The sequence below is a fragment of the Vicugna pacos genome, chromosome 11, assembly GCF_048564905.1.
Source record: "Vicugna pacos chromosome 11, VicPac4, whole genome shotgun sequence".
NCBI lineage: Eukaryota > Metazoa > Chordata > Mammalia > Artiodactyla > Camelidae > Vicugna > Vicugna pacos.
Window position 1 is genome coordinate 17,696,149 of NC_132997.1, and position 23,165 is coordinate 17,719,313.

Genomic DNA, 23,165 nt, shown 5'->3' on the forward strand with positions numbered 1-23,165 from the left:
GAAGCTGCTTCTGAGCATCTTAATATTTTCTCTCCTTTTAGGTCTGGTAGTTTCTTCCTACCTTGCTAGCTGTCAGGTGCTTTTAGGTAGATGCTTTTTGTATTATATTCAGCTTTTTCTGTTGTTTTCAGTAGGATACTTGGTATGGCTAACCACCCACTATCCCCAAAAACCAGAAGCCCGAGATAATAAATAATCTGCACTGTGATGATGTTAGCTCACAGAATTTGCAGTACAAGTAGATAATATGTACTTTCTAAGCTGAAAAAAGCTGTTAAATTATCAGTTATTATTATTGTTAGAAAGTAGAAGAAAGAAACCCAGTTATTTTGTGCTAGCTACCACCTCATATGGGGCTGTGTCATCCCCTCAGGATGGCTTTGGTTTTACAAGCTCCCATTCACTATTTAGCCAAAGAACAAAATTTATCAGGGCTTTGCCAGGAAGCAGAGGTGAGCAAACCATTACCTAAGAGCCAAAGCTGGTCTGTGGCTTGTTTTTATAAATAAAATTTTATTGCAACAAAGACACACATTCATTTACGTATTGGGTATGGCTGCTTCTCTGTTAATAAGGACAGAATTGAACAGTTTCAGCAGAACCAACATGGACCACACAACATATGATATTCACTCTCTGGCTCCTTACAGAAGAAGTTTGCAGTCCCCTGATGTGAAGTATTATTCCACCCAGCTCTTGCCTGACAAGTGGATGAGCTGGGAGCAAGTCAATTGTTTTCTGAAATATTTTCATGTAATTTTAAATACTAGAAGCTTAGGCTTGATGTGATAGACCCTTCAGTCACATTGAAAAATTTAAATAGGAAACAGCAGTAATGCACACAATAAGAATGTCTTCAAGTAGCAACATGGTAATTAAATCTTCACTCTTATTTAGCTTAAAAAAATCTTTTCTTTATCCTGCACTGCATTTAGTTCACTTAGTTTTTGCTTTTTTAGAGAATGTATTTTCCACTCTCTTTATAAAGTCATGATCTTCATTTTTTCATTAACCTCTGCTCCTTGGGGCTACATGAGGAGAGAAGGCTTGGAGGAAATGAAAATTCACAAGCAGCAAAGAAAAGGGAATCCAGGTACCCATATTTGTGGGAGAGTGGCTTTGAGCAGACACACAGCCCTCTTCCTCTACGCTGGACTAGCAGGGTTTGTGGGGCAGGATGAGTCAGCAGGGGTTTCTGCCAAAGAGCAGGATACTTTCTGAGATGGTTCCTGCTTCTCAGGAATACTGATAGAGACCTTAGCACAACAATCAAAGAAAAAGAAACTGGAAGAGGAAGTAATGTTCAAAGCCCAGTACATTTCTTTTTTATTCAGCACCAGCTCTAGTGAACAGATCCCCTGTTTCTGTGCATGATGCCCATTAAGCTCCTGCTCTGGCTCCCAGACGTGCAAGGGCTTTCTATATGTAAATGGTGGTGATGTCATTCATTCTATAATTGTTAAGACTGTATCAGTGTCTCTGCAGAATTTTGGTTCAATTGTGAATACCACAGAGTCTAGAAGACGACCAGGTTGAAATGCACCTTTCTGAGGTGAATCAGGAGTTGTGAAAAAATGCACTGGTCCCGTGGTGAAAGTGTGCTGCTAAATTAAATACAAGGAACACAGTAATTTCCCCGACCCAGAGCCCTGTTGGGCAGACGCCTTCCAAGATGTGGTGAGTATATAATAGGCACGGGATCCAGGACTGAGGAATAAAGAAATAATTAAATCATTTCTTTATAATCAATTGCCTTACATGCATGCCACTTTGCTTATTAAGCCATCTGAAATTCCCTGGGGATCTGGAGCTGGCTCTTTGCCTACTGATGAGTCTGTAACTCTGTGATAATTAACTGTAATGACTTTGAGAAATGCCCCTCTAAATCACCACCCCATCCTGGGTTGTCAAATGCCACCTGCACCTAGGTGGCTGACTAAGAGCACCCCCATTTTATTCCATTTTTCATGTGGGATCCATTGTCCTCTGTCTTTGCTGGAGAGCCAAGATGCCTCTAAATTCCCTTCTGTGATGTGGTGTGGTAGCGAAGGAGAAGCTGCGGCCACAGAAGGTGGGTATGTGGGAAAAGCTAAGGGGTTCTCTTCTCTAAGACCAGGACACAAAGCCCCCTCTGTTCCTGACCACCTGGGCTCACCATGCTTATTCTGTGAGAATGTGGGTGTTGACCAGACAGTCTGAGGACCCAGGAGTGTCAGAGAAGGGAGTTCTTATGTGGCCAGTTCCTGGTGGCCTGGTGCAAACTACATGAGGCTGCTGGTAATTTTCTGGGCACTCAGCGTGCCCTGTGGTGCCCCTGATGCAGGCACATGGCCACGTGGCCAGGGAGCCAGGTGGACTCTGTTCTAGGCAAAGGCAGGAAAGGGATGAGAGAGTCTGGGTTTGCTTAGCCCCTTAGCCTTGCTGCTGGCCCTCTGTCTTCCAGGGCCAGATTTACCTTTCAGTGGTCCCCAAAGGGAGGGCACAGCCCAGCTGGGTCCCCTGGGAGCTGTAGATTTGATGACTTGCACCTTTGTTGTGCATATATCTATGTGGGCTGGGAAAACAGATGGCTCCATCCAAGTTGCTGAAAACCCAGCTGGTTACTGCTACACTTGAATGACCTGGGTTTGGGGACCTGAGTTTTCCTTACCAGAGCCTTGGGCAAGTTGGGAAATATGTCAGTCTTTGAGTTGGAGCACAGGTGGATGAGGTCTGAATCACTGCATCCCTCTGTCCTGTGTGTGGTGGGGATTACAGGAAGAGTGATGCTCAGCATAGTACAACACACCCGGTGCCCCTACTCCCTTACACCCTTTTGTTTTAAATTAGGCAGGATAAAAATTAATTCCAATCAACCAACCAACCAACCAACCAACAACAGAACCATCCTATGGTCTCTCCCACATTTTAAACCAAACATGCACCCCACCCTCCATTCTAGGTAATGATGAAATAGACCTTCATAAAAGAAATTCAGAAATCATTTCAATTCAACATTTACAGAGCACCTATGTTTCAGCTGGGTGCTGAAAATACAACATTGAATAATGCAGGCCTTTTTGATCAGAGAGCTCCTAACCCACCTGGAAGAGATATGCATAAAAAGAAGATGTCTGTTTAAAAAAAAAGAAGATGTAGGAGCTATAATAGAGGCTGGTATAGAGTGGCATGGAGGCATAAAGAGGAAAGAATTTCTTTTCCTTAATAGCAGGACCCAGCCCTGGAGCGGTGATGTTTGTGGGAAAGTAAGCCTTTGTGTCCACTCCCCCGGCTCTCCCTTCCTAACCTCCGTCTATTCGGGTGTCTACCTCTGCTCACATAATTCTGGGGAAGCCTACCCCACCCCCAGCTCTAGGGGACAATCCCGGTGAGTGTAAGATAATCACAGCAGCCTCATTTCTGCAAAAGTTAGATTTAGAAATGGGTACTTGACCAAAATATTCTGGCCAGTGAGACAGCTGCTTTGCTGTGGAATACCTAGAAATCTCTCTCCTTCCTTAGAACACAACCCTTGAAGAAAGTTTCCCCTTTCCCCCACACATGTTGCCTCATCTTCCCTAAGCAAAGGGAGGGTTTTCAGGAGGGAAGAGATACGGTTTGCCTGGGGTTAAGTTTAACCAGAGCAGGAAGCATCACGGGGAGATGCGGAGATGGGGAGATGGCGGGAAATAACTGCTGGAGGGCTGTGGGTGCATCTGCGGCCCTGCTTCCCAAAGCAGGTGATGGGGTTGTTACAGTCCTGGCCGCGGCACGGCAACAACACAGCACCTTGACTCAAGGCGACCTTGCGCTGGGTTGTAGGAAACGGTGCAGGCAGGGGAGGTGGTGCAGCTCTAGAAACGGAGGCAGCTCTTTCTAGCAAAGACTATGGCAAAACAACAGCCTCTGTAGGAAGCCTTAAAGCCACACACTTGCCTTTTCAGCCACTCATTATAATTACTCACCACTGGCATACTATGCGTAAGGTGCTAAGTATAGTATCAGGAGCAGGGCAAGTGCTCAGCACACATTAGCTACCGGCAGTATTGCAGACAGAAAAAGATCCCTCCCTGATAATCTATAAAAATATCCCCGGGGGATCTGTCTCCCCTTCTCCGCCAGGTGGGAAGTCGGATTACCCCGTTGTATCGTTACGCTGGGAACGCTCACCTTCTTCCTCCGGTCTCTCACTGTGCTGCTGGGCCCCCGGACTGGTGGTGCTGGCAGGGCCCTGGCTGCAGGCTGCATGCGGCCTTGCTGGTCCAAATCCTCAAACTGAGGTTGCTGATCCCACAAGCACAACCCCCTTGGCTCCATGTCTGGGTCTCTCTGCTTTCAGTTAGACAGGAAACCAAGGCTGGGCAAACCTCCAGGGTTTCAGATAGGCCTTCTGTTTAGGTAAACTTCCAAGGAAGCTTCTGCTTGGGAACAGTAACAGCTCAGGTTCCTTCCTGGGTTTTGGCGTGTGCCTCTGTGACATACCACCCGGTTTGAACTGATGTTGTACTTGGAGTGAAAATGCCCACACGTGACTTGAATTAAACAGACCTTCGTGGATGAGAGATGCAAGGCTAACTAATCTCAGGGTGTTAAACTGACGTTTTCTGAATGGCACCAAGCCATCTTCCCTGTGGGAGGTAGGTCTTTGGCCCATGTGCTTGTTTTTAACTGAGTTCAGCTTCATGTTGGATACAAAGCAGCTTCCTGGTGTCCTAGGGAAGCAGCACAGCAAGGTGGAAAAATCAGCTTTAGCCTCCTTCTGCCCTGAGTTTAAACCCTGCTCCAGACCCTGGTAGGAAGGTGTGATGAAAGTATTGAATTTCTCTGATCGTATGGCCTTCCTCATAGGATTATTGTGAGGATCAAATTAGTATGTGCTGAGTGACCAGAATGTAATAAATTCTCCACAGATGGTGGATATTATTTCTAAGGCCCCAGGAGAGGAGATTGCTATTGTACAAATTTATTCTATAAATCAAAAATAATGTAAATAAAAATAATGGCACTATTGGAAATAGGCTAGTTTGCTCAAGAGAAATGCTTTCAGACTTTCTCATTACACCTGATTCTTTCCAAATCTTTCCTACTGGTTACCCAGGCTAAAGAATGTCCTCTAGAAGCAATATATGGGGAAGAAGTTCTTTAAAATGCTACTAAAACTAACAACAGTGTTTTCCAGCTCAGTTTGGAAGAATGAATATAGCCCTGGGGGAAGAAGTTCTTATTTTACCTTTGCAATCAATTCAGTTTTATCAAAAACATGGGGAAACAAACTAGCATTCAAAAAATAGACAACTACTTTGACAAAGAGAGAAATTCAGCATTTGTCCCCTTTGAAAACAGAGCAGGGACCCTATCCTGACATGGAGATCTCTTTATTCAGGTTCAGCTTCAGAAAAATGTGTGATGTTGAAGTATCTATGAGGATTCGTTCAGCAAATGATATTTGAGCACCAACATTGAAGGGTTCAGTAATCATAGAAAAAGAGCCTATGTCTTAGGTCAGGTTTGAATCAGAGGGGCTCTAAAGTGAGGCATTTGCAGCCAAGAATCTGAAATTCAAAATTCAAAATCGCTCAGTTCCGTGCAGCACTGCACCTTTGGGCTGGCTGTCCCCAAACCATGCCCTTGGGCCATCTCGCTCATCCTTCCACCTTTCTTTCCCTTATGAGAATTTGTCAATTTTATAATCATTTATCAATTATCTGAGAAATGGCTCTCGTGATATAATTCATGGGACTCCAACTGGTAAGACCTGTTCCTAAAAAAATATTTTTTCCCATTTTTATTTTATTTTTTTGCCTTCATTTTTGTTTATTGAGTTATAGTCAGTTTTAATGTTGTGCCAATTTTTGGTATAAAGCACAATTCTTGTCATACATGAATATACATATATTCATTATCATATTCTTTTTAACTGAGCTACTATGAGATATTGACTATGTTTCCCTGTGCTGTACAGTATAAACTTGTTTATCTATTTTATATATACCTGTCAATATCTGCAAATCTCCACCTCCCAGTTTATCCCTTCCCACCCCACTCCCCCCGGCAACCACAAGTCTGTATTCTAGGTCTGTGTGTCTGTTTCTGTTTTATATATAAGTTCATTTGTATTCTTTTTTTTTAGATTTCATATATGAGAGATATCTTACAGTATTTTTCAGTGAAAAAGGAAGAGAAATTAGTATCAAAAATCTAAAATAACCAATTAGAAGCCAACCACTCTGCTTGATGGATACAAATAAATGTTGGTTTTTGCAAAAGGAAAGTATTGTTTTCTATTTGGAAATAGGTGAACCCTGTCAAGCCAATAAAAAATAAGTCAATTATGAAGACAAAGAAATACTTTACAAAAATGTATCATAAAAAGATAAGGAATAACTACATACCTATATACTGGCCATGTTAGGCTACATGAATAATTTTCTGGAAACAAAAGTTACAAAATTGAGTCTCGAGGGGAGGAGACAGCTCAAGTGATAGAACGCATGTTTAGGATGCACGAAGTCCTGGGTCCAATCCCCAGTACCTCCTCTAAAAATAAAATCAAGTGAATAAACCTAATTATCTCCCCCCCATAAATAAAATTCATGGATCCAAAATTGAATCACAAAAGGAAAGAAACTTCGGACAGACCACTTTCTTAAAAGAAATGGAGAAGCTGGTTACATCCACCTCGGATGTCCTGAGGAGCTGATGCCTTTGAGTTGTTGGAAAACTTAGCAACTATTTTACAAAGGTAGCTTCTCCCCACCCCAGCATCCACCAGCTTCCTCAGGATGATACTGGGGCTTGTTTAAGTTTAAAACACACAAGTAAACATTCCTATAGACACAGAGATTATTTGTTTTATATGTAGTACTTTGTGTCTCTTAATCCTTTACCCCATCTTGTCCCTTCTTCCTTCCCTCTCACCACCTGTAATAACTAGTTTGTTCTCTATACCTGTGAGACACTTTGGGTTTTATTATACATGTTCACTTGTTTTATATTTCAGATTCCACATATAATTGATAACATCCAGTATTTGTCTTCTCCGTCTGACCTCTAAGCACAATATCCTCCAGATAATTCCATGTCATTTCAAATGGGAAAAATGTCATTCTTTTTTATGACTGAGTAGTAGTCCATCCTATATGTATAAATGCAAATAAAATTAATTATGTATTCATTCATTCATTCACCTATTGTTGGACACTTACATTGCTTCCATTTTTTTGGCTATTGTAAATAATTCTGTTATATATATTGAGGTGCAAGTATCTTTTTGAATTGGAGTTTTTCTTTTCTTCAAATATATATCCAGGTGTGGAATTTCTGGATCATATGAGTTTTACATTTAGGCTTTGAGGAAGCTCCATGTTTTTTCCAAAATGGCTGCAAAAATTTACATTCCCACCAATGGTGTACAAGGTTTCCCTTTTCTCCACTTCCTCGTGAACATCTGTTACTTGCGAACTTTTTGATGACGGCCTTTCTGGCAAGTGTGAGATGAGATTTTATTGAGGTTTTGATGTTCATTTCTCAGATGATTAATGATGTTGAGCATCTTTCATGTGTCTGTGGGCTATCTGTATGTCATCTTTGGAAAAATGGCTACTTAGTATTTGTACCCATTTTTCAATGAGACTTTGTGTGCTATTGAATTGTGTCAGTTTTTATATATTTTGGATATTACCCCTAATCAGATCTGAACTGCAGATATTTTCTCCCATTTCATACCTCAGCTTTTCAGGGTGTGCATGGTTTCCTTGGCTGTGCAGAAGCTTTTCAATTAGATGTAGCCTCAGTTGTTAATTTTTACTTTTATTTCTTCTACTTTTTGTAGTCAGAGCCAACAATTAAAAACCAAATCTGATGTTAAGGAGCTCACTACCTAGTCTTTCTTGCTGTTTCATGGTTTCAGGCCTTCTATTCAAGGCTTTAATCCATTCTGACTCCCGTTCTGTGGATGATGTGAGAGAGCAGCCCAGTGGGCGTCTCCTGCCTGTGACCGCCCAGTGGTCCCCACGCTGTTTATTGCAGAGACTGTCCTTTCCCCGACTCTGCATTTGAGGCTACTTTGCTGTAAATTTCTTGACCACACATGTGTGGATTTACTTCTGGGCTCTGTAGTCTATTCCATTAGTCTAAGTGCCTGTTTTTATGCTGGTACCATTCTGTTCATGTCACTAAACTTGTGGCTTGCTTTCTCCTTCTCTAAATTACATGTGGAAAACCAGCAGGGGCCAGGGCTCCTAAGCAGTGCAGGGCCTTTTATCCTGGGGTCGCCCAGGTCTGTAGAGCCCACTGGGCTACCTGCTAGGCAGATGCAGGATGAGTCATGGGACTGGGGACCTGAGGTTTTCTAGAGCCCCAGCTTCCTGCCACTTCCCAGGCAAGCCCTGGGACCCATAAAACCAGACTGACATCTCCCAGGACTATGGAAAGAGCCCTGGGGGAGGAACCGAGGGCCTGGGGCAGAGCAACCTCCAGCATTTCAGGTAAACCTGAAGGAGGAGTCACCCAGGTAAAGAGCTCAATGGGCTCCCAGCTTAGGGCTTTTGAAGGTAGGGCAGGGGGTGGTTCTTGGAAGAACAGACAGAGGCCAGAGTGGATGGACTGAGGGCAGCAAAGCCAGGTGGGCTGCTGGCAGGAGGAGGGCCTTCAGGTATGGCTGAGGACTGGGGCTTTTCCCCAAAGTGCCTCTGAGAGGTTCCCTGTGTGTTAGCAGAGTGACAGGAACAGATCTGTCTTTTAACCATCCTTCCCTTGGGTCAGAGGGAGTGAGAAAGGGAAGCAAAGAGCATGAATCCAGGACAGTGTCACTGGTGGCCTGGACAGGGAGGGGAGGGAGATACAGAGGGGTGATGAATGCACTTGGCGTTGGGACCCAGGGACAGGGGAGGAGCTGGCTGCATGTGAGGGTGAGGAGGACAGAGGGAGCAGACAGGGCCCCAGGGTCTGGTTTGAGCAGGTGGGGAGATGGAGCTACTGCATGGATGGGGGAAGGGTGGGAAGAGAGTTCCAAAAGGCACATAATCTTGGACACTTATGAGATTAGACCAATTCTGATACACTTTATTTTTACATTGAGGCATATTTGATTTACAGTGTTGTATAAGTTCGTGGTGTACAACATATTGATTCAGTTATACGTGTATATATGTTCTTTCTCACATTCTTTTCCATTATAGGTTATTACAAGTTACTGGATATAGTTTCCTGTGCTCTGCAGCAGGTCCTTTTTTTTTTAAATCAATTTTGTCTATACTGCTGTGTATCTGTAATCCCACACTCCTGATTTCTCCCTGCCCACCACCACTTTCCCCCCCGGTAACCACAGATTGTTATCTATGTCTGTGAGTCTGATGCTGTTTTGTCAATAAGGTTACTTGTATCTTTTTTTTTTAGATAACACGTATAAGTTATAGATTTATGTTTCTCTGTCTGACTTACTTCACTTAGTATGCTAATCTCTGTGTCAATTCCATTTAGCTGGAAGCAACATTCTTTCACCCCCTGTAGTGACTACTTACTATTCCGAGGTGCGCATATACCACGTCTTCGTTACCCACTCACTGCAGATAGACACTGACTGCGCTTCCACCTCTTGGCTGTCGTAAACAGAGCTGATGTGAATATTGAGCTGTATGTCTGGGAAGTCTAGAGATTATTATACTACATGAAGTAAGTCAGACAAAGAGAAATATTATATGATATAATTAAGATGAGGAATCTAAACAAAGGTAAAAGTGATTCCATTTTATTGAAGTCACTGGGAGAAACTGCTTCCTGGGGATTTCAAGCAAGATGCAGTACTGCTGGTGACAAAGAAAGACTCTGTACCTGTTGACCTGGACTCTGTTAATACTGGGTTTGGATAAAACCTGACAGCCATCCTGACGCTTGGGGAGAGTGACTTAAGGACAGGAACATAAAGAAGCAGCAAATGAGACTGACAAGCCTGTCTGGTGATGGCAGCCATCATCTATCTGTCCCTGAGCCACTGTGCATCCAGCCAGAGAAGCCCAGCCTGCCATTCTGGGTGCCCCATGAAGGGGACAGTCTCCTGCCTCCAGCACTGTGGTTTTGAGTGTAGACACTTGAGCCAGACTGTCTTTGAGTCTTTGATTCCATCTCCAGCCCCTGCTACCTGTATAGCCTGAGTCACGGTGCTCTGACCTGCTATCCAAGACCTCAACCCCTTTCAGCAGCTTTTCTTTGGAAATTAGAAGCCCTCAGGCCTCAGGATGCTCTTGCCCAACCCTCCCACGTGCGGGCAGTTTTCTGCTGACCACACAGAGAGTGAGCACTGGCTTATAAGCCTGAAAACACAACACACAGACACACAGACACACAGACACACAGACACGAAGATTGACATTAAATATGGGCCATGGGGTGGGATCAAGAGAAAAACAGACACAGAGGAGGAAATAAGAGGGAGAAACGGTACTGGAGTCATCATCTTAATGTGAGACCGCTCCTACACTTTTCAGGTCTTATCTGACAAGCGCTTGAGGATGTCCCTAGAAGTACCATGTAGAATCACCCCCACTGTGCAGGCGGGGAGACAGACAGGCCTGGACAGACACCAGGACTTATCCAGGGTGGAGAACAGGTAAGAAGGAGGAACTGAGTCTGGAAGCTAGGGCGTCTCCTCACAGCTGTGCACAGAGCCTCCCCGGGAGCTGTGGGGAGGGCACGGCTGCTGTAACTGGAAGAGGTGGGTCTGCGTGGACAAGGGGGTGAGCAGACAGCAGTCCAGAGGGCTGTGTGTGGAGGTGTTGTCTGAGGAGGGGGGTCAAGGAAGTGGACCCCAGGAAGTGACATCACTTCCTTGATAGCAGACCCCAACAGAATTGGAACCCAGTAACCAGGCACCCACATTCTAGTGACAGCCCCTGCGCCAGCTCACTTGGCTGGAGACAGTTGAGAGAGAAACATGTTCTCCTTCTGTGTCCTGAACTCCTGGGCTTCACCTTCAAGAAAACCTGGCATGAGAGGTGTCTCAGAGGTTGTAGGTTTTGGTTCAGCCAGCAACTAGGCCACCTCTGGGCTTTAACCAGGAGGTCACCTAAGGTAAAAAATGTGGACTGGAGCAGGCCAATCTGGGCCCAGCCTCCTCTGGGAGCCACCCTGGGCAGGCCCACTTCCCCTCATCTCCTTGTGGGGGAAGGAGGACTTGCGGGGAGGTGTCCCCTCTGGGCAGGAACCAGTCATTGAACACGTGGTAACCTGGTGGTCCTGTCATGGCCACATCCGAGGACAGGTCTGGCCGGGGAGAAAGAGGACTCCTGAGGGACATCTTACATGTGCCAGTGGGAATCCAAGGACTTCAGGTTGTCAGCTTTTTTCTCACTAATGTAGATCTGTGCAGAGTGGTATGTGTGAGTCTGGGGTGGAGATGTCCTGTGGATCTGAGAACCAGCTGAGACATTCAGAAAGGGCTCTGAGGTTTCTACCTGGCTGCTGGGGACTGTGTTTGCAGGACTCCACACAGGAGATCACACAGGACCTTGTTCATGGAGTCCCCTGCTCCATCTCCTTGTAAGAGTGGCAGCGGTCCCAAGACACCAACAGAACCCAGGACGGGCTCAGGGTGAGTGCAAGCAAGGAGAATCCACGCCCTGGAAGCCTTGGGTCCCAGAGCTGCCCTCCACCTCTCCTGGTCTCCCTCTTGAGACCTGCTGGCAAAGAATCTGATTCCCCATCTCTCCCACTCGCCATTGCAGCCCAGGCCTTGCCTTAGCCAGATGCAAAGTCAGTGCCCACATATGAGACAGAATCTCTGAAAGAGTCTTTGATAGAATTTCAGTTCATGTTATGTCAAGGGTGTTTCTGTATTTTTGTACAGATTTTCATGTTTTCCTTCCATCCCCATGTGTCCATGTTGGCCCGACAATCCTGATCCCACACAGTCCGGGAACAGCCTCTGGGTTCTCATCTCTAAAATGAGATGCTTTGATAGCAGTCAAAGGGATGATGTAGTTAATAGAGGGAGGTGCTGTCAATACTGGGCTGACACAATGATCTGAGAAACTGATGCACTTAGTCATCACCCACTGACAATTTTTCTGCTGATACTGAGAACCTTTATTCTGCCGAGAGCTCTCTTGTCCCATCTCTTGGCACAAGTCCCTGAGGCTTGTGGATTCAATCTGAGCTCCAGCCCTAAATCCCCTGGTGGTCTACGGTGTTGCCTCTGACTCATGTCTCTCCTCTGTTCCACCCCAGGGGGAGGATGTGTCAACAGGGAGCAGGAATGAGGACTGCATGGTGTGGAGCATCCAGAGAGACAGACTGGAGATTCTTGTGGCAAATTTGGTGCCTGCCGTCCTGGGAAGCAACCCCTCCTACCTGCACACACTCCTGGGCACCTATAGAGCTTTGGCCACTGCCTACAAGGTGCTTAACCTTCTATTCCAAAGGTGAGCACTCTGCCCTCATGGGACATCAGTGATGCAGCCACATACTAGTGGTGAGGTTTGGGAATGCCACTCCACCAATGTGAATCTGGTTTGCTGCTCTGCACCCTAGGGTGAGAGAGCATCGGGCCCTAGGATGATACTAAGAACAGAGAGGGCCCTTCATGGAAAGTGCTTTCTGGGGCCCTGGCCCCTGGAAAGGTCAGCAGGAGGGGCTGTGGTTGTGCTAACTGGTCATCTCCTCCTGTCCTTGAGGCAGTTACTGCATCACTGAATGTGGCCTTGGGTTAAAATGTTTTCCTATTTCAAGTGTAATTTGTGATTCCATTAGCTGCCCCTGTCCTAGGTCAGTGAGAGCAGGGAACCCTGGGAGGGAGAAGTAGGGTCCTAGGCCCACTCAGCTCTGTGTGGTGGGGTTGGTTGGGCTCATTCATTCCTCAGGTATATAGGAAGGCCCACCAGGGACAGGCACATTTATGGGAACAGAACAACCACCATTTAATGCACTGAGCAGACAACAGCCCTGCCCTCCAGGGCTTCCATACTCCCAGGAATCACACTGTCACACTAGACATCACATCCAGGTCGTGTTCTCAGGACAGTCCATGTGACAGAGTGTTGGCTTACATCCTCCCTTACACTGATGAGGATGGACCCCTGTATGAGCTGAAATGGGGAGTTTCTTTGATTGAAGTGAGGGGCTCCCTCTCTTGTGGAGCTGTGGTCTGTGTTGATAGTTTAGGAAGGCAAACCCTGAATCCCACACATCTTATGATTTTGGCTTGAGAGTAGAAGTGTTAGGGCTTCTTCTGGCAAAGGGGAAAGGTCTCTGGAGACCCAGAGAGCTGTTGTTGGGGCTGTGGTGCTGTGAGAAACATCTGAGAGGTCAGAGGGCAGAATCAGCCCCTAAGTGAACCCACAGCCATTCCCTCTCCATCCCAGCCCTGTCCCCACCCCGTTCCTGGGACCCAGAACACAAAGGGTAGAGAGCATTCTGCCCACCCTCTGGTGGAGCCTCAATGGTGGGGACTCAGCTGGTGCTCAGGGGACCCAGTGAGCCTCAGGGGACAGCTGAGTCCACCCTGTGGGAGGTGAGTGGCAGGGACAGGAGGGGACCCAGGCAGGCTCCCTGGAGGATTAGGCAAAAGGCAGGGACAGGAGCTAAAGACTGAGGTGTGAGGAGGCCCATGGGAAGCCTGGGAGGCAGACACAAGCTTCTATACCCTCCTGGGTCAGACACTCATAGAGCAGCTCCTGTTTCCCCAAAAGGGCAGTGCCCAGAGCAGACAGCCTGCCTGTCCTCACAGAGGTGCCATCCAGTGGGGAGAGGCTGGGGGGACAGAGCAGTGTGTCAGACATCCCTGAAAAGGGGAGAAGTGGTCAAACTGCAGATAAAGGGATATCCCTTCAAAAGGCTTGTAGCAGCCCCTCCTCTGAGTCCAGGCCCTCCTCTGCACAGACTGCCAGGTGAGATGGGACATGGAGCAAAACTGGCCTCTGGATGGGCAGGAGCCAAGGGCGGAGTGGCCCATGTCCCCACAGGGTTGCCATGAAAGCACAGCATGGAAGGCAAGGCCAGGTCTGTCACTCTGCTTCCCCACAACTACCCCCAGGGCCATGTCCTCCGTCCTGGGAACCGGGCTGTGCCAGTACCCAGAGGATTTCCACCAGCCCCCAGAATTTCCCTGCCTGAAGATGGTACTGGCTTATGCAGAGCTGAGCATGCCTGGCTCAGACCTGGAGCACCAGGCCCATCTTCTGGCAGAGCTGGAGCTCCCAGAGGCAGAGGGTGATAGTGGGGAGGATGCAGGGTGGGTGATGGGCTGAGTCAGGAGGGGAAAGCACTGGACCACACAGAGCAGAGCCTCCTGAGGCTGGAACTGGACCAGAAGCAATGCGGAGCCTCAGATCATTTGCCCTGGACTGCATCTGAGAATGCTTCTTGGGCATGGGATCTTGGACTGAGGCTTCACTGACTGGCAGTGAGGACTTTTCTGTTTGGGGAGACACGTGGAAAAGCATTCATATTGATGAGAGTTTCCCTTCTTAGAGCTACAGCAGCAGCTCAGAGCAAGCTCTGGAAGCACCTGGAGACCTAAAGCCTGCTGCACCTCTCCTGCCCAGGACAGCTCCAGAGCCAGAGCCTGCACCCGCCCCAGCTCTCATTTAAGTTCAAAGCCAGGAAAAGCACCCGCACAGGCGCCAATTCTAGAGGAGGTTCAGGCAACAACTGTCCTCCATCTCAGAGCCTGAAACATCAGGAACAGCTGCTCTAGCACTTCCTCTACCACCTCAGCCAGCCGCCTGCCCGGCCTCACATCCAGAGCCTCAGCCAACCTCAGCCAGAGCTCCCCCACTGGCCCTGGGGTGCCACTGTGCTTTGGCCCAGCTGTGACCCCACAGGGTTATCCAGTTCTAGATCAGAGACCACAACACACCCAGTTCTCCTAGTTACTCAGGTGTTAGAGCCAGGTCCTCCCCGGATACACCTAGAGCTGCTACCCGATCAGCAAGGAGCACCAGCACACGCAGTGCCTTCAGGGCCGGGGGCTGAGCTGCCCCGGGTGCCAGCAGCTGCACTGGAGACGTCCTTCCCCTTCCTTGTAATTCCTTATTTAAAAAAAAATAAATTTGCTCTCTTACATACACTAAATTATTTATTCTATGATATAATGACTTTAAAGTTTAATTTTTTGATTATTTTAAATTGTAAATGTACTTGGCATTAAGTACATTCACAATGTTACAATAACCCCTTTTAACGTCCATTCCAGAACATTCTCATCAAAGGAAAGTGCTGTACGCACCAGTCAGGCTCTGCTGCCTCCCCTCCTCTTCAGTGCTGGCACACCCGCTGTGCCTGATGTGCCTGTGAATTTACAGCCCCTGGGTATTCTTATTGGTGACATCATACTACAGTAGCCTGTTGTGTCTGGCTGAGTAATGTGAGGAGACTGATTATCATGGGTCTTTTTTTTTTTTTTTTGCTTTAAATATAAATTTTAAATATTAAAAATATGCCATGTCACCAAATTAAAGGCAAGGCCTTGGATGTGTTCCCTCCAGCGGAATTTCCTAGCTGCAGCAGCGGCTACCACTTGAGATCATATGAGCAGAAAGAGTTGTAATAAAACATATCAGGTGCTCAAGGAAACTGCAGGAAGGTCAGAGCTTCAGGTCAGGAGCTTCAGAGATGAGCACAGGCCCTTCCACACCTCAGGCTCCCCCAGCAGTGACTCCCTGCCTTATCCCTGATCCAGACCCCCCGTGGCTGACATCCTGTCATTCAGCTTCTGCAGGGGAAGGGTCTCTGCCTTTTGTCCAAAACCACAAATGGGGAGGAAGGAAGGCCAACATGTCCATCAAAGTAAGGTCAGGGGAGTCCCATGGTCTGAGTTAATGAGACCTCAGTCAGTGACCTCCCGCCTCACCACCCAGAGATGGAGCCCCCGATGCAGAGAACATAGGTCCTCACAAAGGAAATTCGAAGCTCTCCCTGGAGGGGGAAAAACAGAAGCCCTTGTTTAAACTGGAAGCAGATGAAGCAGAGATCCAAGGGCCCAGGGGAAGGCCTGCTTGGGCTGAGGCTCTAACCTGAGGCTTAGGAGCACAGGCTGAGTGTTGGTTTGTAGAATGTTACTAAGAATCATCATTCCAGGGTCTCTATGCAAAACCAAATTTGCCCCCAGAAAACACATTCAGTACAGATCCTCAAACATCCCTTTTCTACCTTAGATCCTGTAGAAGGTTGAGATGTGTAACTCGTAAGTAGAGAGAATGATAGGGGATGGGGTGTCCACAGAGCCAGGGCAGCTCAGGTTCTCTGACTTGGCAGGAGGGGACCACTCTCATTGGATGCTGATATTTCCCTAATAGAGCAGAAACCCAGAATACCACAGGCATAGAGTGGTAAGGTTTTTCCTTTCTCATGGAAAATAATTACGAGTGTAGAGAGTTCATACTGTCAACAGCACACCATGGTAGTCAGCCATTATCCATCTTTCTGTCCCTTTCAGTATTTTTAGCTGGTGTTCATCCTCAAGGCTGTCTCTTGGTCCAAAATGGCTGCTGGAGCACGGGACTTGATCCACCACCATGCGTTTACATCTGAGGCAGGAAGGAGGAAAGAGGAAGGGTCAAAGGGCCAACTCAGCTGCATCTACTCTATCTAAACAGCCTCCCTCAAACCCACATAGTCCACACAATCCTATTGCTCACTTCTAATCTGCCTGAAGTTCATCTGGCCACTTTCAGCTACAAGAGACCTTAGGAAGTCAACCATTGATATGGAGAATTTCTGTCCTCATTTAGACCATTTTTCTCTTCTTAAGTAAAAAAAAAAAAAATGAAAGCCATGTGGTGATGACCTGGGCTGTTTGCCTACACTAAACACCAAGAAGAAGGGGAGGAGATGGAGTGATTTTCAGATGAGTTGGGTTTCGTTTACCCACCATAGAGGCCCTCTGCTTGGTGTTTCTTCATTCCCAGGGGAATTAGAGATGCATTTTTTAACCAGGATTTTCTAGAGGCAAAGATTCTTTCATTTCCCAGGCAGGCGGCTGGAACCACAATGGGGCTTTCATCTGCCTGTTCCTTGGAAGCAGCTCAGAGAACATCCTCTTCTGTTCCCTGATGAGGTGGGCCGAGGTGGAGGATGGGAACTTGGGGAAGCAGTATGTCCAAATCGCTGGATCAAAAATTGAGATCTGCCAAAAAAAAAAATGTGTCATCAAAAATTAGGCTTATTGGACACCCAAACTTTCAGCCTAGAGGTACATACGACATCAGAGTGATTATTAGTAAAAATAGTTCACATCCAATAAAACTCCACATGGTCAAATGCACTACTGACTGATGACGCAAGGAAAATACACTACTGAACAATTTTGGTACCTGCTGTTTGACTCAGGTCAGTTGATGGAATCCAAATAATGGTCACTAAGGAAATCTTACAAAGGCAGACTCTTTAGTCATTAAATAATGTTTTGGACAAGAAATCTTACCATGTATTTCTTTTACATTTGATCCCAAGTGAAATACTTTCAGTAAATGAAAAATAAACATGGCTATCCCTGAGTCAGTCCTGAGGCTGGGAGCCGCCCCCAGCCCCCCATCCCACCCCCCCAGGAGCCAGTGCGCAGGCGTGAGCAGAGGCAGGTGTGAGGGCTGCGGGGAAGGGGATTCACCCCTGAACTGGGTGGGTTCCTGGGAGGCCCTGGGTCGTGACAAGGAAGTTGACGACTGAGTGGCTCACTGACTATGTGACCCTCCCGGCGGCCGGGGAGAAGCACAGAGGCTGGTAAGTGCAGCCCTGCCTGTCGCTCCTCCCCGCCCGCCTGCGCGCCAGCAAGGGGCCCGGCTCTCCAGCTGCCAGGCCGCGATCCTACCCGGGTCCTCGGCTCCGGGGCCGCCGCTACCAGTCGCAGCCGCTCCGCTGTCGGCAGCGTAAGGCCGTTGGGCTCGGGCCACGAAGGCGGGCGTTGCGTGGAGGGCGTCCCTCCTGCGCGCGCCCCGGGCCCACAGGGCAGCGGGGCCGTCCCCTCGGGCGCCTGCGGTGGCGGTGGGGGCGGGGAGGGACCTGGCCTGGGGCTGCGGGACCCGGACTTGGCCACTTGCCCCGAGGCTCGCGGGCTCTGGACCGGGCGGCCGCCTGAGAGGAGCCACAAAGTCGGGGCCGCGGGGCTCAAGTCTCCCCTCGATGTGTCCAGAGCTGTGATGTTGCCTTTGGGCTCTGGTTGCGCATAGATGGTGGGTGAGGAAACCGCATGATGTCCCTGGACCACCAGCTGCCTGGAGAGCGTATTCAGATAGCACTTCTTAAAAGACATAAGGGGTAGGATCAGATCCAAAAGGCTCCAGGTTACCTTTGAGCATTTCAATACTTTATTGACAGAAATGACAATTACTGACTCTCAGAGCGCCCCCTGGAGGGCAAGTTGTGACATACTAACATCTATTCAAAATTAGAAAGACATTGCCACCTTTTGACATTTTTGCACCTCGAGGGCCTTCTGAACAGTGTGTGTGTGTTTCCTGTTGGTGGTACTCTTTTCCAGCAACAGGCCGTCTTTTAGAGAAGCAAGGTTACTCTCAGTTCAATGAGCATTTAAAAATTCATTTTGAGCAGTTACCATAGACACTCAAATATTTGAAAATTCTAATCATTAAAAGGCTTGGTGGCTTTTTGTTTTGGCGGGGTCCTGTGATAAATTTTGCACTAGGAAGGGAAGCTGACGGAAGAAGGAGAAATGCTTATTTCATGACATTCTGCTATGCACTGTTTAAATTTTGAATATGTAATTGCAGGTGAATCTCAGATTGGCTCCAGCAAAGGCATATGCTCTTTGAGAATACTTTGTTTGTCCTCGGGATTTTTATGTGCTTTTTTTTTTTTGGTACAAACATGCCTCGTTAGCAGTCTTCAAATCATAATAGAAGATAGTTAAAACAAGGGATCACTGTAATTTACAATGCTTTGTAAGATATTGTCTTTCTCTATTAAAATTTTTTCCTGATGCACCAAATTTTCCACACAAAACACTCAGAAATGACTTAAACAAACAAACAAATGAACAAAAAAACCTACTACCCTTTGTCTCTGATAGTGAGGCAGCCAGCACATCATCTCACTGTTGAAGACAACGACCTGTGACTGAAAGATGGGGATGGAGTACAGAAGAGGCTCCTGACCTAGAAGTGGCTGTGGCCTGTATCCACCAAGAGGCCACTCCCAGTCAATGAGTCTTTCCCAGGCAGCATGGGATTTTAATTACTGTCATCTGGGTTTAGTGAATTTTTGACAGAGGCATTTGCCAGTGATTGTGTTTTATGAAACAGCCCTGCCTGTGGGGACCTGGGAGAGGCAGAGGCATGTTCATCAAGCATCGACCACAGCAAAGATGAGGCAAGAAGAGCAAGTGAGAGAAAGGGGAGTGAGAGAAACAGAGAGACACTGTGACAAAGACAGACTGACAGGGAGCAAAAGAGACAAAGAGAGACTCAGAGATCAAGACAAAAAGGCCAGGAAGGAAACTGCCAGGGTTGACAGTGAGAGGAAGCTGGAGAGAGACAGGGTGTGTTAGCCAGCTCATCCTGGCCTTGGGAAGGCCAGCACTGTCTCCCCAGTCCTGGGTACAGGGGAGATGACTGTAGGAGAAATGATTCCTCTCTTTGATTGCAGATGGTGTGTTTTCTAGAATTCTGTGTTCTTATTCAGAGAGAAAAGTATTATTCTTCAGATAGTCTAGAAATACCACCAGGGGACAGATGGAGCCTACCCCAGACTGCAGCGTGGTACCAGCACAGGTCTTTCTAATGCCACCTGCTTCTTGGTCTTTCTAGGTGCTTTGGTGAGTCTCCTGATATCTGGATGTCATTGCTTTAAATAATGTCCTGAATTGTACTGGAGCTGTTTTTGTTGGGACTTGGAGTCCTGGGAGGGTATTGGTACATTTCCTATGCAGGGACCTAGGGGGAAATTTGGAAGGAAGTGGGTTGGCTGTCCTTTTTCAATATTAGGCTTAAACTGGGAAGATTATGTACATATGGTCTGAACAAACTCTTTGCTGGTGACATGAGCGACTGAGTATGCTCATCTCTGAAGAAAAGGAATCTGCTTTTTCTGGCCACAAGGCATTCTCTGGCAACTGAGAACCCAGTGGAATGTCTGTGGATCTGTCCTCTTGATGGGTAGTGTTTCTGCAGGGGATCCCACTATAGCAATTATGTCAATTCTGCTGGACAGTGGGCACCGTAAGGCTGATCACCTAGTGCTCCAAATCCCCCCAGCAGTTCCTGCTGGAGAGGGACAGATTAGAGAGTCCAACAGACCCAAGAAGAACTCCTTAGGGAGCTAGACTCAGAAGCAGCACACTTTGGATCCATCACTAGGCCCTCAGAAAGTTTTTCAGATCATAGCTCATTTAGGACACCAAATTAATGATGAGAAACTGTAGCTCAAAAGCTGAATGGCTCCTGGAGAGGCAGCCACTTGATGGATCTCTGACTGGCTTCTTCTCTTGCCAATGCTGGCAAGAACTCAACACTGAAATGCCAGGATGGACCTCTTTCGACATTCCAAAACTGTAGAGAAAGCTGACTTGATCAGACATCTTTTCAAAATGCTGACCCTGAGAGAAGAAAACTATTCCTAGGAGAAAAATTCAAGTTATAGCTATTATCATGTCCTAGAAATGTATACACAGCCCTCATCACCTAAGACTACACACTTGGCTTAATTAACAGAACCTGAAAGGGGGGGAAAAAAGAGGCTTTTTGAATTTTTTTTCTTTTTATTGAGTTATAGTCAGTTTACAATGCTGTGTCAATTTCTGGTATACAGCACAATTTTTCAGTCATAAATTAATATACATATATCCATTTTCATGTTCTGTTTCACCAAGAGCTACTAGATCTTGAATATATTTCCCTGTACTATACAGTATAAGCTTGTTTATCTATTTTATATATACCTCTCAGTATCTACGCATCTCAGACTCCCAGTCTATCCCTCCCACACCCTTCCCCCAAGGCAACCACAAGTTTGTGTTCTATGTCTGTGAGTCTGCTTCTGTTTTTGTATTTAAGTTTACTTGTCGTCGTCTTCTTTTTTTTTTTTTTTTTAGATTCCACATATCATATGATATTTTTCTTTCTCTATCTGGTGGCTTACTTCACTTAGAATGACATTCTCCAGGGAACCCATATTACAGCAAATGGTATTATGTTGTCATTTTTAGGACTGAATAGTATTCCATTGTATAAATATACTACATCTTCTTTACCCAGTCATCTGTAAGTGGACATTTAGGCTGTTTCCATGTCTTGGCTATTGTAAATAGTGCTGCTGTGAACATGGGGTTGCAGGTGTCTTTTTGAATTAGGGTTCCATCTGGATATATGCCCAGAAGTGGGTTTGCTGGGTCATATGGTAAGTCTATTCCTAGTCTTTTGAGGAATCACCATACTGTTTTCCACAGTGGCTGCACCAAACTGCATTCCCACCAACAGTGTAGGAGGGCACTCTTTCTTCATTCTCCAGCATTTATCATTTGCGGACTTTTGAATGACAGCCATCCTGACTGGTGTGAGGTGATATCTCATTCTAGTTTTGATTTGCATTTCTCTGATAATAAGTGATTTGATCATTTTTTTCATGTGCCTCTTGATCATTCATATGTCTTCATTGGAGAATTGCTTGTTTAGGTCTTATGCCCATTTTTGGATTGGGGTTTTTTTTTTTCTTATTAAGTCATATGAACTTTTTATATATTCTGGAGATCAAGTCCTTGTCAGTTTCATCCTTTGCAAATATTTTCTCCCATTCTGAAGGTTATCATTATGTTTTGCTTATGTTTTCCTTTGCTGTGCAAAAGCTTGTAAGTTTAATTAGGTCCCATGTGCTTATTTTTGCTTTTATTTCTATTGCTTGGGTAGACTGCCCTAGGAGAACATTGCTGAGATATATGTGAAATAATGTTTTGCCTGTGTTTTCTTCAAGGAGGTTTATTTTGTCTTGTCATATGTTTAAGTCTTTAACCCATTTTGAGTTTACTTTTGTGTATAGTGTGAGGGAGTGTTCTAACTTCATTGATTTACATTCTGCTGCCCAGTTTTCCCAACACCATTTGCTAAAGAGACTGTCTTTATTCCATTGCCTCCTTTGTCAAAGATTAATTGACCAAAAGTTTGTGGGTTCATTTCTGGGCTCTCCATTCTGTTCCATTGATCCAAAAGATTGTTTCTCAGGAGGGCCAAAGGGACTCTTCTCCCCTGAACAGGAATTAGACTTGTGAGAAGAGGGGCAAATCATGTGATTTCACACCACCTGATTAGGATAAGGGGTGATCACCTGTGGCAGCCTGGGCGACTGCTGGCCTGAGAAGGGAAGCCACACAAAAAGTAAAGAACAACTTTTATTCTCAGGGATGCCATAGGAATTTTTCTCCCCTGAACTAGGGACTTAAGTCTTGTGAGAAAAGGTGCAAATCTTGCAAGATTTGCCTCCAACTAAAGAGGATTCAGGGTGATCACCTGAGAAACTGGGCTACAGCTGGCCTGAGAAATGAAGGCACACAGACAGGAAAGAAAAGCTTTAACACTCAGGAGAGCCAAAGGGATTTCTCTTGCTTGAACAGGGGACTCAGGCTTTTGAGAAAAGGGAAAGCTCTCCTGAGACAGCTGGGGCTTCTGTGAGAGGATGTGTGCTCACTGAGATGAGTCAGACTGGATTCATGATCATGTGAGAAGAAAATGCGTCCTTACAGGATAGGTCTTGTCTCCGGAGCTATGAATACCACCATCTGGCGATGGAGCCCTTTCATCCCTTCAGAAAAAGAACCGACCTGATTTCCAATAAGGGGAATGATTTTACACCAGAGGAGAGGCCTGAATTCAGCACGAAGAGGAGCAAATCTCATGAGACCTTAAGAGGTTTCAGGATGACCACCTGAGAGAGGCTGGGCTACAGCTCGCCTGAGAAGGGAGGATACACAGACAGTAAAGAAAATCTTTTATTCTCCGGAGGGCCGAGGGATTACTCCCCCCTGAACAGGGGACTAAGTATAGTGAGAAAAGGTGCAAATCACATGAAATTGCTGAGGCTTCTGTGAGACAATATGTGTTTACTGAGCCAAGGGAAGCTGGATTCACGCTCCTCTGAGTGCAAAAGTCGTAGAGGATAGGATTGGTCTCAGGAGTGAAACAGGGCACCATCTGAAGATGGAGTCCATTCTTCCCTTCAGATAAAGGACAGGCCTCATTTCCAATAAGGGA

General features: G+C 46.4%; 1 long non-coding RNA gene across 2 annotated transcripts in view; it reads right to left on the reverse strand.

The window, feature by feature from the left end:
- Nucleotides 1–15,031: 15,031 nt before the first annotated feature.
- Nucleotides 15,032–23,165, reverse strand: part of LOC140699195 (uncharacterized) — a 46,325-nt gene continuing 38,191 nt past the window's right edge. The window contains exons 1-3 of one of the 2 annotated variants that reach the window (XR_012077205.1): nt 17,780–17,851; nt 16,844–17,098; nt 15,032–16,499 (exon numbers count right to left, since the gene is read on the reverse strand). This is a non-coding gene — a long non-coding RNA (uncharacterized lncRNA). Of the gene's footprint in view, nt 16,500–16,843; nt 17,099–17,779; nt 17,852–23,165 lie in introns of those variants that run through there. The other variant, XR_012077206.1, reaches the window with a different exon arrangement.